The sequence below is a fragment of the Lycium barbarum genome, chromosome 6 (genome assembly GCF_019175385.1).
Source record: "Lycium barbarum isolate Lr01 chromosome 6, ASM1917538v2, whole genome shotgun sequence".
Taxonomy (NCBI): domain Eukaryota; kingdom Viridiplantae; phylum Streptophyta; class Magnoliopsida; order Solanales; family Solanaceae; genus Lycium; species Lycium barbarum.
Genome location: NC_083342.1, coordinates 102,536,807 through 102,555,461, shown reverse-complemented (window position 1 = coordinate 102,555,461; position 18,655 = coordinate 102,536,807). Strand labels below are relative to the sequence as shown.

The following is an 18,655-nucleotide window of genomic DNA, read 5'->3' as shown; positions in this document are numbered from 1 at the left end:
CTCCTTATCCTTAAATGGCAGTGCCTTTTTATTATTATCGTTTTTTTGTGAACCTTTTTCTTCCCAATTTGGATGTCTTTTATACCTTTTTAACAAATAAATCGGATCTTCTTTAGACAAGAATTCTTAAATATTCCATGCAATGCAAGCATATGGTTTTTAATTCTTTTAAAAAATATAATAGTACTTTATAATTTAATCTTTTGAAGTACTACAAAGAGTATTTTTTTTTTAATCTTACGGTAAACTTTGGAAAAGGTGAAATACGAGAAAAAATGTAGGGAGGTGGAGTAATTTTTATAACAAATGTTATGGGAAGATATTAAAAGAAGGGTACCAACATACCTGAAAGGTCTAGTCTGACAATGCTTAGGAAAAAAACAGAACTACGACAACATTCACTCGTGAATTCTAGAAAGGAACATAATAAAAATCCAAATGGTCAAAGAAAAACATAAAAAAATATAGTAGTAATATTTTAAATTGAAATGGGAAGAAAACTTTAAAATTGTGGAAAAATATAGAAGACAGCTCATGTCCATGTGAAAGTAGCGGCGCAATGGGTCCTCTTTAGCCTTTTGAAAGAACTCTTTGGTTATTTTGCTATGAGTTTTAACTTTTAAGTATTGTGCTTAATAGTGTAAATAATATTTACATACTCAGGTTATTTATGAAAAAAATATAGGAAATGGCGAATCTATATTTTGAGCGAAGGGTTCATCAAATATTTAAATTGCGATACCATAATTTCATAAGTAGAATAAGTTGAGAAGTAAAAATGTTAAAAGTTAAATTTGTCAAGTTCAAACACTGAATTCGTTCTCGATTATAAATAAATCTCTATGATAAACATTAACTGATAACCAGATAAATTAATAATGAACTTTCCATAATATACTAAGTTATACGTTGATAATGTATTCAGATTTTTAGAATAACTTAACAAATGTTTTTGCTATTTGTTTGTGCTTCTTGGGAAGTGTTGGATTCATTTTCCTTGCCTCTCTTATTTTCTCGAGATTCAAACAAGAGTTTGCTATACTACATGAAGAGTACTTTTCCACGATTTTAGCCGTGATTTGATCAGCTAAAACTAGTTAATGGGTTAAATGGATTTGAGACTAATGTAATTTCTAGGAAATTTGGTACTAGAGTTTAGTGTTCGTGTACCTTGGATTCTTTCATTGTGGCCCCTCCATGTTCTTGGAAACTTACGCATTTTCACGTGGTTAGGTTTTATCCTCACCATTCTCTAAATGGTTTATGTATAGTTCAGTCAATCTATCGGGGAATTCTTCCTCCCTTCCTACTTCACTTTTCAAAAGTTAAATGGTGATAATGTTAATGTTTAAACAATTAGGAGTTGTTTGGTTACTAGTTAGGAAGTGAATTATACATGTATTGAACTAGTATCATGTTTGATGGCCTTTTAGTTGTTATGTATAAAATTTAACACATCAAGTACGATGTTTGGTTATTAGTTTACAATCGCGGGCATAAATAATACATGAATAACTAAACCTTTCATTACTAATACATGCATAACTCTAACCAGCAATCAAACGACCTCTTAGTTATATACGTTGATAGTGTAAAAATATATACTGCTCATATAGATTAATCAGGGATAGCAAGTTATTATGCTATTCTCGAAGTTACCTTATTAGGATGCTATGAAAAGTCACTTAGTTTCTTGTTGTATATAAGTTTATTCTAATGGTGTAAACAATAATAGAAACATCACTCATTGTCTACCTTTTGGCTTGTCTTTAAAAAACAGGCATTGTCCAGGAGTTTGACATTTCACATACAAAACTTCAAAATAATCTGAACGTGAACTATTTTTCAATTACAAGGGATGAGAATTGTGAATATTTTTTCTAGAAATATATAGACTCTTAGTACATAGAACTAAAACCCCTTCAGAGTTTTATGTTCTAAACCAAGTTAATTATTTAAAAGGTCACTCAACCATGTTATCTGCGGAAATGAATTGCCATTCTCTCAAAATTGCAAACCTCTTTCAGGTCCCCCATAATTAATTTAATTATTTCCCCTTTCCTTTTTCAAAGTGGTGGATGGAAAGTAGGAATCGAGTGACATACAACAGTTTTTCTTTGTCCTTTTTTAAGGGTTTACTTTTGAAGCATCAAGAATAAAGTTTGGTGTGATATTTTCTCAGAAACTAATAGGATGATCTGGTTTTCAACTACCCAAGAACAAAAAGATTATATATAGGTAAACACGAAGACTATTTCAGCAAATGAAAGCCTGGCATCACATTAAGAAGCAATTAAATTAAGTACCACATTTAGATCAGCCAAGAGGGGGTACGAAAAGAAAAACAATATTTTCCACAAAAATTAATTCCACGTATGGATATTGAGAGATTTGAGAAATAAAAATGTCAAAACAACACCTTGATGTGAAATGAGATAGTTTGTGTTGGGTGCACGAACGAAGTCTCACATGGGTAATTGAAAAGAAAAAAAAATATTTATAAGAAGTTGAATACTTTTAATGGTGTCAGACCTTTTGAGAAAATAGTCCGGGCTTGGTCCAAAATGGACAATATCACACTATGTAAGAGTATCTTGAGTCTATTTTTGCCCAACAACTAGTGCCAAAACTAATAATTTGGCAGGACGAGTATGAAGATGACGGAGTGCGGCATGGGCCCCAGTTTAGTGCCTTTGCCCATCTATGGGCTGGTTTACGATATTTACTCGTAGCTTTGAAGATGCATACACAACATTTAGGCTTCTGTGACCGTAAATATTTTGACGATATAGATGGCACGCAGACAAGTTGAATCTCTGACCCATAAATTATAGCAATGAGTATGTGAAACTTAGTTCGACGGGATATTGTTGGTGTGGAACAAAGTTCCACATTAGTTACTGAAAATGGTAGTCTTGACAATTCACATGTAAGAGTATCTTGCATGGGGCTATTTCGGCCCAACCGGGATTTGTATTGGTGGTCCTTATCAACTTGGCAACCCCGGCCATGTTCTCGAAGCAGATTAATTATCTGTTTGTACTTGTCTGCGGATCATGGTCAAAATCAGATACATACTAACTACTTGATGAAGATGCTTTGGTAGGCTTATAGCCACAAGCACTAATTTTCTTTTATTTTCCTATATTTTGGTTCCATGGATAATATATACAGTAATTCATTACTTTCCGGATGCGATAAAGCTCTTCCTAGTTATGTGTGATAAAACCTGGAAAGGATTTTCTACAGTCCACTATATTTGACATTATGATACATTCTATATTTCCTTACTAATAAGTTTTTAAGATTATAAAAGACCATTCTTTCTTTATCAATTTTTTGTGTCAAGTTAAACTATGACAAAAAAAAAGTAAAAGAGAAAACACATCGGAATCTCCTTGAAGTTGACACTTTTTTTCAATAAGATATCTAAACTTTGCCGGGGTCCTATGACCCTCCTGGTAAACCCGTCAACCGGTCCGGTTTAACCGGTTCAAACCGGTAACCGGAACCGGTTAACCGTCTATTTTTTACCGGTCCGGTTTCGATTTTTTTGAAACCGAAACCGATTAAACCGGTGAAATTAATTTTTTTTTTTAATATAGTCATTGGGGGCTGGGCTGTGTCTGTTATTGGACCGTTGGCAACGGTCCATTTGCAAAAATGGCCGTTGCCAAACGGTCATAAACTCAATTTTTGCCCCCCCCCCCCCCCCAACAAACCCCCAAACTTTTTTTTTAACACTTTAGCCTATCCCCCACCCCTATATAAACCCTTCTTCATTTTCATTTTAATCCACACCAATTCACTCTTCTCCTTCTCTCAAATCTCAATCTCTCAATTATAGTTACTTTGCAATAATTAGCCACTTTAAATTTCTCTCAAATAAATATTATAAAGTCTTATTATAGTTTCAATTATTAATTTTGCAATTATAATATTGTTGGTGGAGTTGGTGATTTTGCAACAATCCGAAGTAGCTTTGGTGGATTTGCAATTCTAGCCGCCTTCACTTTGTTGGAAATTAATCTGGCAATTTGGTACCTTCATTCCAACTCTATCTTTATTTTTCGCAATTTAATTTACTCAATTTAATTCTAGCAATTTAATTTGTTGCAATTTATTTTCTTGTGATTTATTTGATTGTGATTTAAATTAATTCTATTTAATAATGGCAAAGAGATTTAGACGTGGTGCCGGTAGTAGTAGTGGTATTGTTAGGGGTGGGCTTAGTGAGGAAACATTTGTGGAAGAAACATCTAATTTAGGTATTGATGTTGGTGGAAATAATCCACTTTTAGGTCATGAGGCAATGCAACAACATTTTACCGATACTTTTAATGAAATTGATGATGATGATGATGATGATGATGATGATGAAACACAACCCCCGAAAATCCCATAGGAGATACATGTCCTGCACAATCACATACACAAGACAAACCGCCTAGAACTCGTAAGCCAACCACTAAAATTTGGAAATTTATGACTAAGGATAGGGAAAACCAATCAGTTACATGTACCCTATGTGGGCAAGTATTTGCTTTTAAGTAAGGAACTAGTAAGGATGGTGAAACAGGTACACTAAATGGTCATATGAGAAAAAAACATATGGATGTTTGGGGAGAGCAAACGGGTTCCAATGTGGGGGGGTATTCAAATGACGATAGACCCACGAACCGGTAGAAATTTTAAGTATGACAAGAAAAAAGAGCGTGTAGAAATAGCTAAAATGGTAGCTTATGATTGTTTACCATTTTCCTTTCCCTCGGGTTTGGGGTTTGTTACTTACATTCAACGTTGTTATAATCCGTTATTTGAGGGTATTCCTAGAAGTACTTGTAGAGCGGATGTTATAGATTTGTATAAAAAATATAGATTTTATTTGCGCCATGTATTTAATTCTTTAAATTGTAATGTTTCTCTTACCGCTGATTTGAGTCTTAGTCTTAACAAGTTAGATTTTTTTGCTATTACATATCATTGGGTTGATGACAATTGGGTTATGCAAAAAAGAATTATAGCTTTTTTATATGATGAAGGAAAAGGTCGTCATGATGGAAAATTTTTAGCGGATTCAATGTCTACTATTATGAGATTTTTTAATATTTATAGAAAAACACTTTGTATTGCTTTAGATAATGCTTCTAATAATACAAAGGCGATTGGTCTTTTAAAAAGAGAAATAAACCCTCCGCTAAGAAATATTTTTCATGTAAGATGTAGTTGTCACATTTTAAATTTAATTGTTAAAGATGGTCTTGTGTGTTTTGACGATTCTATTCAAAAAGTTAGAGATGCGGTTGCGTTTCTTTTTTGTAATGCTAATAGGGGAAGACTTAGAGATTTTAAGAATGCTTGTGTGGAAAATAACCTTAGACCTAGGAAAATTCAAGTAGAAATTGAGACTAGGTGGAACTACACTTACATTATGCTACAACAAGCATATGAGTATAGGATTCCCATACAACAAGTTCACAACAAATATAATATTAATAGTGATGATTGGTTAAATTTTACGCATTGGGAAGATGTTAAAGAATGTGTTGAACTCTTAGAAATTTTTTATAATGCAACTCTTGCTTTTTCTAGACAATTCTATCCCACGGTAACCGGAATTTTAGTCTACTTAGCGGAAATAGCTTGAGTTTTACAAGAGTATAAATATAAACCCGGTTATCAAGCGGCTATTTTTGAAATGATAATCAAATTTAAGAAGTATTTTTTTCCCATCCCAACTTTATTTATTTTGGGTTCTCTTTTAAATCCTTGTTTAAAAGTGTCTTATACTAAAGCATTGGTTGGTCAAATTTATACATTTTTAGAAATTGAACATGGAGTTCAACCATCTTTAGCTGAAGCCGAACTCGCTATTGATGACGAGTTTAGAAAAGTTTTTACTCATTATTCTAATTTGGAAGAACGTGCTACACCCGTTGCTCCACGCCCTACTACTTCTCAAAGTAGCAAAAAGGGCTTGTCGGGTTTGTCGCATTTAAAAGTTTTACATTCACAGCCAACTTCTTCTTGTAATGCTAACTTTGATGAATATAACTTTTATTTGATGCAGCCAAATGTGGATATCAAGGAACTGGATGAATTGGACGTCTTAGCATGGTGGAAGAAGTACAAGGCAAGTCATCCGATACTCTCAAGAATGGCTCGAGATATCCTTACGGTTCAAGTATCAACCGTGGCTTCGGAGAGCGCATTTAGCGAAGGAAGACAGTAAATTGGAGACCATAGAAATTCATTATCCGACTTTAGCTTGCAAGTACTAGTGTGCATTCGCGATTGGATTAGATCGGAGCGACGCAACCAAAACTTAGAAGCGGAGGAAGGCGAAGAGGAAGAAATTGAAGATTTTATAGCAAGTGGACCGGACCAAATGGAAGACTTTGAAGATATCTCCATGGCCGAATATGATATGGGGAAAATTAACGAAATGATTCAGAATTGGTGAATTTATTATTCTACTATTTCTTTACAACTCATGTATTATTTGCAAGTTAAAAAAAAAAAATTACAACTTGCAAATGAATATTATCCAAGAATGAATAAAATATATGGCTCATTGAGCTTTCTTCTATTTATTTGTGTTCATATTTTTACTTATATTAAGTTAGGAATATACCTAAAATATACTAAGAATATACTTATGATATACATCTACTTAAATTAAAAACTAGAAAGTTATATACTTGAAAAATAACAAAATATACTAAGAATATACTTATAATATATAGTATAAGTATAGTATACATATAATATTTATTAAGTATACATATAATATATATTAAGAATATATAGTATAAATAAAATATATTTGGAATATACTTATACTTATAGTATACATATAATATATATTAAGTATACATATAATATATATTAAGAATATATAGTATACATAAAATATATTTGGAATATACTTATAATATATAGTATACATATAACTTAAACATATATATATATAAAAAAGTATATTCTTACTATATTTTAGGTATATGTAGTATAACTTAAGCATATAACTTAATATGTAATTATGTATATATATATATATACACGTATATGTTGTATTGTTGACTTGCTGTTAGCCTGTTAGTTAGTAAATATTTAAACTTTACTTATAAACTTATATAACATATGTAAATATACCTACAATATACTAATAAATACTATAATATATATATATATACTATACAAAAAAAAAAGAAGAGGGTTTTGGACTGTTTGAACCTGACCGGTTCCGGTTTTGGATTTGTAACCGGTAAACCGGAACCGGTTAAACCGGAACCGGTGACCGGTTTCGGTTTTTAAACCGGAAACCGGCCGATTCCTTAACCAGTTACCGGTCCGGTCCGGTTTGACCCGGTTGACACGTTTACCTCCTGGACCTGTTCGAACTAAAATAAATACACTCTTTTGACCCATTTTCGCACCAGGCGTGGAATAAAATTGAGTGCGTGTAATCCACCCTCAATTAAAATAATTATAAACTAAATTATATGCGACCCATGGGGTTTGACCCGTTTACCCTTATATTTCCCCCCATTTCTCTTATCTCTCTTTAAAACACACCCAACGACTTTTCAGTTTCCCCTCATCGATCTTAACCCATCTTATAGCTAAATGTGTTATTGATGCTTCCTATCGGAGAATTAAAGGGAAATCTGAGTTTGTGTGTACAAAATAAGCATCTAATTGAAGAAATGAAGGGTCATAGGTTAGGGTTTCTTATTCTTGTTCGAAAAGTCGATTTTTTATCTTGCATGTACTTAATTTTTGTTAGATACTTAATGTTTTTGTATTTTTTGCTACAAAATATATTGTTTTACACTCACTGCTACCCTTTTTGTGCTTGATTGCATCCACATTCGCTTATTTATTTAGGATTTTTCTTCATCGATTTAGTGTGTTTGAAATATTTTTGCTCCTACTACATTTCAGGGTGTGCAATAATATGTCTTTTGTTCTAGTCACTTTGAGATAGTACCATGGGGGTCGTATTGTGTTTGGTGCCGGACCAAAATATGTTGGTGGGTCTATTACTGAATTTCTGGACTGTGACACTGATAGAATGTCCTACTTTGAATTGAGAGACTACATAAAGTATTTAGGATATACAACAGACTGTTCTTTTTATGTTAAGTCTCCTGTCAATGGTTATTTGGTTGAAGTTGTGAATGATAGGGTCATTTGTGACATTTCATCTTTGTTAAAAAACGGTGATACACTGTATATTTTTGTGTGCCACGAGGTGAATGAACCATATGTTGCATTGGCTTTAGAGTATGTCCCCTAAAATGTTGGTGGTGGGTAAGGTGAGGAATCTTCAACCCCTTTAAATGATGTTGCTAAGTATCCAAACCTTCTAAACCCACCAAACCCTATTGTTGAGCCTCCAAATACTATTGCTGATCCTCCAAACACTATTGTTGAGTCTCCAAACCTAACTGTTGAGCCTTCAGACCCTCCTAACCCTACTTTGAACCTTCTAACCCTACTGCTGAACCATCAATTACTCCTGAACCTCCTTATCCAACTGACGAACCTTTATCTGGTGCTGGCCAGCCCTCTAATCCTACTTGTAAGTCTGAAATAAATGACGATTTAAGTGGAGAGGATTTAGAGGATGGATCTGAACGGGATAGTGAAGATAGCATAAATAGCATAATTGATCAAGAGGTTTTAGAAGATAGTGATGTTCATAAAGAGTATAGAGATTTTAGGGCAAATAGAAAGCATTTCAACAGAGCAAATAGGAGAGCTAGAGTAACTACTGCTGAACAGGTTCATGTTACTGAAAAAGGACCAGATATATGGTATGATAAGACTGTTGGTGACAAGGATAACTTAGATGGTAAGCTTGGGGCTGATGAACCTTACTATCCAAGTGATGAAACTCCTAGCTTTGAATTAGATGATGAAACAAGCTGGGGAGATGAGGAAGAGGTTGAACAAGTAGTGCATAAACCTGTTAGAAGAAAAAAGACCAAAAACAGTGTTTGATCCTACTTGTGAGAAGATTGTTTGGGAAACAGAGTTGGTGTTTGCAAATGTAAAAGAATTTAAGCTAGCAATTACTAATATGCAGTTCAAGAAAAATCCAAATTGAAAAATATGTGAATGAGCGCAAAAGAGTTAGGGTGAGATGCTGCAAAGAGGGTTGTCCCTGGTTACTGTTTGCAAGTTTGGACACACCAAATACAAATTTTGTTGTTAAAACGTTCATAGTTCTAAGTGCACTCGTGTTTTGATGATTGTCAAACTGTTTCAGAACCAGCTAGAGACCTGGTCTATAATCTGCTCTCTCTACACCTTGCACTGTCAGTAGAGACAACTGTAAAGCTGAGCCACTTATTGCACATAAGTTGTAACGCCCCGTACCTTTAAACTAGGTTATGTTCATGATTTGAGACTTAAAAGACCAGATGAGAAGTGTGGGAAATAAATTCATCTCAGTTCAGCAAAGTCCCTGTTATACGATCAGTTATATGGACCGTATATTATCATACAACTCGTATTTTCAGTTCGTGTCACGCAGGTGGAAAAACTTCAGTTTCTGCCAAAGTTCTAAAAAACATTATACAGACCGTACTTCTATCCGTATAATATTAGACAAACTGTATATTCAGTCCGTGAAACTCATTTGGGAAATTTCAGTTTCTGGAATTTTAATCATTGTCATATACGGCCAAGTTATACTGACCGTATAACTTTATACGGACCGTATAAGTTGACCGTATAATTTTTCGACTCAGTTAAGTATAAATACGTCATGTTCAGTTCTTTTTCCACTTTTTTCACATTCTCCAAGCCCTATCATGAAGGTTTTCTTCTCCCAACAATCCAAAACAACAAGCTAAACCTATTCCAAGTGAATTCTAACATGTATCCATGATCTCTAAATAAGAGTTCATCATTCTTAACCTAGGGTTTTCAAGAAAACCCATCTCAAGGCTCAAGGTTTAACCTTTTGGAATTCTACTACAAGTTTTGGAGCATTACCAGGTATGTCGGGTTTCTATCCACGTGTGGGAACATCTTTCTTCTTCTCCACGACACGTTCTTCCATGATTATACAAGTTACACCAAAACTAGGGTTTTAGCCAATTTCATGATAACCCTAAGTACATGTACCATGATATACTATGTTTGTATGATTACTTCGTTATTGTGTTCTTAATAGTCTCTTTTGGTTATTGAGAATTTGTTTGTAATCCATGAAAACCCATACTTTGCATTCCATGAGTTCTTACATGCAAGTTATGAAATATTATGGTTATCTCCATGAAAATCCTACATGTCTCCATGGTTTCATACAAGTTATATTATATATATTACCTTCATGTTATAATACAAGCAAGAATCATGTCTACAAGCAAGTATATAATTCATGGGCTACTAAGTCAAATATATCCATATTCATGTAATTTGAGAGTTGCACAAATTACCGAGATGGTTTCATACATGAAGCTACGTATGCCAACGTAGGATAAGGATCGCTCCGCCCAGTAGGACGATTCCTTCATATTTCCCCCCATTGAGGGATTTGGATCCATTTATGTTCATGTTCATGTTCATGTCTTGTACCCTAGCAAGGTACATGATGGCTTAGCTGGTCGGGCAGAGATCAGACGCCACGTACTAACATGTGGTTACATGTCGGTTATACTAATGCTCTCCTATATATATATATATATATATATATATATATATATATATATATATATATATATATATATATATATATATATCAGGCTTCAGTTTCAGCCCTTACCATGTTATTTCATGTGCCATGTCTATTTCTTTCAGTTGCTTTACATACCAGTACATTTAATGTGCTAACGTCCCTTTTTATTGCCTGAGGCCTGCATTTCACGATGCAGGTAAAGATTTATAGGACGACGCATTTGCTCAATAGGACAGCATTCGTATCAGATTTTAGGTGAGCCCCACTCTCTTCGGGGTTTAGTTAGTTAATAACTTTCATGATTAGTTATGCATTAAAGGTATGCTGGGGGCCTTGTCCCAACAAGTATGTTTAGCATATTCATGTTCATGTTAGAGGTTTCATAGACTATGCAGTCAGTTGTGTCAGATTGTTAGAGTTGAGTAGCCACATTCGGCTTAGTTTTGATATTTTCGCATTCATGATTTAAACAAGTGTTTTATTTAATATTATGACTATTCTTGTTTTATAAAGGCTCATCATATTTTCATGTTATATTCCGCTTATGTATGCCTCATGATGATTCAGTAAGCCATGTAGTTCGCTCGGTCACATGCAGTAAGGTACCGAGTGCCGTGTTTCACCCTGGCCATGATTCGGAGCGTGACAAAGCTTGGTATCAGAGCACCAGGTTCAAGTGTCTTAGGGAGTCTATGAAAACGTGTCCAGTGGGGTCACTTTTATATGCGTGAGGGCCCCACATTCAGGATTGTCTCACTTCTTTCATACACTAGATCGTGCTGTTAGAGCAGTAATTTCAGGAATTCTTCTAACTCGTGCGATTTATGTATTTCAGAAAATGGCTCAAAAAAGAAAGTACACAAAGAGGAACTCAGCTACCAGCCAAAGGGCTGCCGCTGATGCAGCTCAGGAAGAAACCGTTCAGACTCAGACGGCTGCTACATGCCTAACATCCCCAACCGCTCCTACGGCTACTCCTCTTAATGCTTCGGACATGGATGTTAGGGGAGAAATTCAGTTGCTCACTCAGATCGTTGCTAACCAGGCGTAGCGACAGGAAACGACTCCTAGCGTCAATGTTAGTGGAGGATCGACTAGTTCCAGGACTCAGGAATTCATACAGATGAAACCTCGAGCATTCACAGGGACTAAGGCAGAGTAGGATTCGCAAAACTTTATAGATAGGCTGCAGAAGTTATTCCACATTATGCATACTACTGAGACAGAAGCAGCAGAGTTTAGTGCTTTTCAGTTACAGGATGTGGCCCATAACTGGTATGAGTCATGGGAAAAATCCCGAAAGGAGGATGCACTTCCTGCTACATGGGATGAGTTTGCAGATGCTTTTCTTGACCACTTGATGACAATTGAGGTCAGGGAAGCAAAGGCTGTCGAATTCGAGAGACTGAGGCAGAATAACATGACAATCCAAGAATATAATCACAAGTTCATTTCTCTGGCCAAGCATGCTCCCCATATGGTTCCCGACATGAGGGTTATAGTTAGTAGATTTGTGCTTGGACTCAAATATGACTTGCACGGTGATGCAAATACGACTGCTCAGAACAACAACATGACTATAGCCAAGATGGTTGCTTTTGTGAACGGTAATGAAGACCAAATGAAAGAATAAAAAGCTCTTCAGAAGGAGAAAGAGAGGGAAATCAATAAAAGAGCTAAGTCTGCAGGTAATTTCAGGCATGGGAGAGGTGGAGGCAGAAAATGCTTTAAGAGCAGGTTATCAGGACCCACTCCATCAACAGCCAGTACCCCAGTCCCAAAGTTCAGGAATGATCAGAAGAAATAAAATTTCAGACCAGCAGGTTCCTATTCTCAGGCTAGTGTGGGCCAGCAGGCCTATACTAACCCGGCTTGTGGCAAATGTGGTAAGAGACACCCAGGTGAGTGTCATATGGGTATGGATGTATGCTATGGTTATGGCCAAAGGGGTCATTTTCAGAGAGATTTTCCGTCAGCTAGACAAAGTACCAGAGGTAATATGGCTCAGTTCACAAACTCAGCAACTCCTCGTAATAATCAGGCCCAGCAAGAGCGTGGAGCAGCAAAGTCCAGCAATACGGGCGGTGGTCAAAACCGTTTGTATACGCTGTTAGGTCGGCAGGATACAGAAGCACGTACAGATGTTGTCACAGGTACACTAACAGTTTTCACTTTTGACGTCTATGCCCTTATTAACCCAGGATCCACCTTATCTTATGTAATCCCATTTGTTGCTAAGAAATTTGGAATTGAACCAGAAAAGTTGCATGAACCCTTTGAGGTGTCCACCCCAGGTGAGGAATTAGTTATAGCTAGACGTATTTATAGGGGTTGCCCAATCTTAGTCTATCACCGCAGAACCATACCTGATCTAGCGGAATTAAAAATAGTAGACTCTGATGTAATCATGGGTATAGATTGGCTATCTTCATGTTATGCTACAGTGGTTGTTGTCACGAACCAACCGGAGGGCCATGACGGGTAGTCGGGGCTAACCTACCGAGCACCACTTAATCTGCTTCATATAACCATATCTTGATAGACCACTTGGCTAACTCAAAACTATCATAATCTGTGCGTGCATAAGTTCTTGAAAACAACTCATCAATGAGATCATCAACAATTATGCCCAATTATATATACACAAGCCGGCAAGGCTACAAAAATGATATACAAAATATACACTGGTAGGGTTATGAAACTTCTAACTATCCACACATGTCTACGAGCCTCTATATAGAGTATTGAAAATCATAAGGATGGGACAAGACCCCGCCATGCCCAAATATATACACAAAAGGTAATTACTAATAGACTGCGGCTCCGAAATAAGTGGAGCGTTCTTGAGACTTCGCTGATGAAGCTCCCAGGGACCAGATCCGTCTCTCTGCCTACCTGCGGGCATGAACGCAGCGTCCACAAGAAAGGACGTCAGTACAAATAGTGTACTGAGTATGTAAGGCATGAATAACAACATCATCAAGAAATAAAGAAGCATGAGATAGAGAGATAACCTGGATATCTGATTAACTCTCTGTGCGGATACCGTACATGCTTAACTTTAGAAAAATAAACATTTTCATACTTATATATATATATTGCTACGGAACGTGCAGCCCGATCCATATACCCCGCTGTCCCGACATCCCGCGTCCGGGATGATATCATAAGCTGCCCATTGCAATGGTGTGTATATCTGTATGTCTGCTCGGCCGGCTATAGCATGGCGCGGTGTGAGAAAATAAGTACATATATAATAAGCATGCATGAGAGTCCAATTAAAGTGTTACTACTCTATCGGAGTGGCGTAAGGTCGGTAACCCTCTGATTTCTGTTATGGAATTATCATCATCACCATATCCCACCTTGGAAGAACAACTATTATAAGATGGGATCAACAACAAGGAATACAACCGATAATCATGTGACAAACTCAATAGTATCATTAGAACATTAAGAACTTCACGCTTTGGCATTTCTAGAATTGAAACCATTATCATCACTATCATGTCTCACCTTGAAGGAAAAATAACATAAGATGAGGCCAATTATAATGAATGTAATCAAGGATTATATAATAAGCTCAATCATATCATGAGAGCATCTAAGACTTTAGGCTTTGGTATTACTAGACGTGAAGTCATATAAGAATCTTGAGAATGATGGACTTCTAGCATTTTAGGAGTAAGGGTAATATGGATAACATGTATGGGAACATAATATAGGAATCATGCCTTTTGAAAGAAAGGGTTAGCCTTACATACCTTCACGTCTTCTTAGCTACTAACGTTTCCTCCCAAGCCTGCAAAAATCTACATTCAAGAGGATTCATAACTAGGTTAAGTCTTGGAAACATGCTTAAGTTCAACTAGCATAGTTTAACGAGCTAACAAAATTTTGTGTTACATCCCGTGTTTCAATGCGTTGGAAAGCGTGCGAGTTAAATGACATTAGTAACGGAAATGAGGTTATCCCCCAAGCTTATAGGTGGTTAGAGTGATGGTAAAAGCGTGTTTTAATGCGTTGGAAAACTTGTAAATATTAGAAGTTAAACAAATCGAAGAAAATAAATTTCGTCGAGGTTTGAAATTTATTAGAATGAAATACGGTCCAAGCTATAATATCCCGTATTTTGGACTAGGAAATTGAACCGTCCAATAGGAGCAAATTTAGCTGAGCCCAGAAATTTGGTCATATTCAAGCATGAAAATCAAGAACTCGGTGTATATGAGGAATGAAGTCCCAAAATGATTTAAGACAAAAAAATGTGATGGCGATGATTGAAAATAATATTTTTATGTGTGGCAAATGAAGCTATGGACTAGTGTTATATCACATGGTCATGGTAATGAACATATGGAGTGTGTTAGAAGTGACCAATATTGAGTTAACTGGGATCAAAAAATTAATTTGGTGTATAATTGGTTAAATGTGGAATTATAGTGGAAGACCGGGAATTAAATAATGTGCTTGTAAAGATAAGTGGAAAAAGGGATAAATGATTATATGGATAGCATCCACGTGGTTGATGAAAGGGCAGCAAACTAGTGACTAGTACCATATATAGATATGAGGTGGCATCACTAGGATATCATTGTATTAGATGTAATGACTTCAGGTTGACCCGTGGTCCATAAATAATGTTTACGTTTGAAGTATCTCTTTGAATTAGATTATTTTTACCAAAGAAGTATATGCAGCAACTTTCTATTCTATATCAAGGAATATAAAGGCCATTGTACGTAGGAAAAAAGAGAACCATATTCTACGCAAGAAATACGAAGGACAATGTTGAGGTTCTACCCACATCGGCTTTCTCCGGGTGATAACAAATTGGAGATTTCTTCTAAGTGAAGTAAGGTGGAAGAAGATTAGTTCTTGGCATATAAGGTAAAAAAATTTCCTTATATATTTAAATTTGTCTAGGTCATAGTTAAATTGTTGGATGAGACATACGAAATTAATTGCAGGAAATCGGATATGTCATTGTTTTGTGTGGACTGATTTGAGGTATATTTTTGGGTTGTGTTGTGGTTAGAAATTGTTAGAGTAACTTAAGCATATTGTTTTTGCCATTGATAAGTATTTTGAAGGAAGGAAAAATTGGAGAAGTGTATTTAATAATCGTATCCGGGCTTGTCGCTCGTCGTGAAATGCTGTGACTTGTTGTTGCTACATGGTACCTTGTTATTGATGTATATACTTGCTAGATTGTTTTGGTTGTTGTTGTTGATATATGGAGTTTGGGATAATGAGAAGAACGGGGGAGGTGCTGCCCATTTTATTTTAGGATAAGTTAAAGTTTCATTATACGATTAAGAGAATCGTTTGCATAATTAACGATAGTATCATTGTTGTTAGATATAGATCGTGGAGCAAATACGAGTTGAGTTCTTGAGCCGTTGAGCTAAGACCAGGTATGTTAAGGCTATCCCTTCCTTCTTTTTGGCATGAATTACATAAAACGAGCGAACGATGAACATACATGGCTCCAATGAATTCTAGTTCTCAGCGGTACTTGACATGACAGTTGTCTTTGATTCTCAAGTGTTGGTTCATTATAATTATTCTATTGAGTCTCAGATGATGATTTAATTTGTAAATGGTTTCTCCTGGTATTCTATTCGTGCATAACATTATTACACCGAGTCCGGGGCCGGGTACATATTCGTGCACAGTTTCATTACATTGTTCACCGAGACCGTCACTAGAGGGCCGAGTATTGTATATATATGATTATTTCACCGAGTCCCTCACTAGAGGGCCGGGTACGGTATATATATGATTACTTCACCGAGTCCCTCACTAGAGGGCCGGGTACGGTATATATTTATATTTCACCGAGTCCCTCACTAGAGGGCCGATTATGGTATATATTTACATTTCTAGTCATTGCCTTTGGGGCTACTTACATGGTTATTCTCTGCCTTCGGGCCAGATTGTTTTGCAGGTAAAAGTATTCAGCTAGGATGATTGGCTATCAGCTGGGATTGGCAAACTCTATTTTCTTCCTGGAGCAGTGTCGAGTCATTATGGTTATCATATGTGTGTATGGGCATGTCGGGGCCCTGTCCCGACTCATATGATTCAGGTGTTTACTCTTAGAGACTTTGCTGACAATGTCCTGTGGTTAGTATGTTGAGATTTTGATTTTTGATTATGGAAAGTACTTTATTATATTTCCAATTTTTTTTATATGTCCAGTTTCATTATGTGAATGTCAGTGGGTTCGCTCAGCTCTAAGTAAGAGTTGGGTGCCCATCATGCCCTATCGGAATCGGGGTGTGACATTTGGGCAGCACTTCCCCTATTTCATCAACTTCCATCCGATGGTAAAACAGCTCCCAACCAACAATAACAACATCAAAATATCATAATCAAGGAACTATATTCAATTTAATCTCAAATTTAACCAAAATCCCCTTTTCGAGTTCACCTCATAGTCATCTTCTTGATTACAACACTCATGGCTTCTCCACTTTAATTCTTTTCTTTTCTAAGAGGTATTAAACCTTTACATCAACTCAACCATAAGAATAGGATGAAGAAAATACCTTGTAGTAGTAGGATTTCACCTTACTCGACTCTCTCTCCAAAACCAATTTCACCGCAACTTTGAAAAGAATCAAGAACCATCACTCTCCATGGATTTACCTTGAGGTTTTGATGTTGATTCTCTCTTTAGATGATATGGAAAGGTGTGTAGTGTTTGGGAACCGTCAATAACTCTTAGGAAGTCTCTAGAGAGGTGGAGAAATAAGTGTGGAAAATTAGAAATAAGGTTGGGGTCGTTTGGGATTTAAAAAGGGGGCAAAATCACCCCCTATCTCACTTTTGCGATGAGTATGCGGCCTAGCACACTGAGTGTGCGGCCACACACTCCATCCTCAGCTTGGGGATAATTTTTGGCAGTGATTCCAGCCAATTTGGAAAGTTGGTGACCAGTATGCGGCTCAGCACACTGAGTGTATGACCGCACATTACCCGTTTTTCCCGATTTTGCGGAAATGCGTTCTTTTCGATTCGTTCAGCCTCTAATCCTTATGGAACCTTCTTGGCACTTGTCTAGAACTTCATTAACCATCCAAGAAGCTCTATATATCTCCCTCAAAGTGATGCTAAGAAATGTGTAACTCACATGATATGAAATTGTCACGACCCAACCCCGTGGGCCGCGACCAGTGCCCTAGATGGGCACCTATACGTACCCGATACCCAAATTAGCATATTAACAAAATAATATAATAATAATATTAGTGGACGCTACAGAATTTAGCATAAAAAGCAGACTTAGCACACATAGGCCGATAAGGCCATCATAGAACAAAGTATCCCAAACATATGTACAGAACCCACACAGATATATCCACAGACCTCTACAGAACATATCATAATCATAAGATGGGACAGGGCCCCGTCATACCCAGAACAAAGTACATATCCAGATAGCAGTGACAGACTGTACCAAAAGATGGGCTCTGAAGAAGAGAGCGCCCCAAGATAGCAGAAGTGGGATCCTAAACAGATGGATCAACGAACCTGTCGTCTGTACCTGCGCGACATGAAAACGCAGCCCCCGAAGGAAGGGGGTCAGTACGAAATATGTACTGAATATGTAAAGCGGAATCACAGAAGTCAAATCATAATGGTTACAGAAAATGAGTACAAAATCCAGAGTGTCAAATGCATATTTCCCAAAACAGACAGCATGTGTACAGAAACATATGTCATATCATATCCGGCCCCTGCCACGGGACTCGGTAGACAGAACGTGGTCACCCTCCCGACACTGGTGCCACAATACAGAGGAATCAGGAAAAGGGGCGTGGCCCCGTATCATAAAATGTCATATCCGAATGGCCATAACAGATCAGATCAGAATAGGTGGACATGGCACATCATACTCCACAGACCCATGTACGCGTATACCTGCCCCCTCACATCGGGGCGCGGCGAACAATG

General features: G+C 36.6%; 1 long non-coding RNA gene across 1 annotated transcript; it reads left to right on the top strand.

Moving 5' to 3' along the window:
* Positions 1–15,251: 15,251 nt before the first annotated feature.
* LOC132599897 (uncharacterized) lies at positions 15,252–16,870 on the top strand. Its single transcript, XR_009567064.1, has 3 exons — positions 15,252–15,583; positions 16,055–16,110; positions 16,632–16,870. It is a non-coding gene; the product is annotated as an uncharacterized LOC132599897 (long non-coding RNA).
* The last annotated feature ends 1,785 nt before the right edge of the window (positions 16,871–18,655 follow it).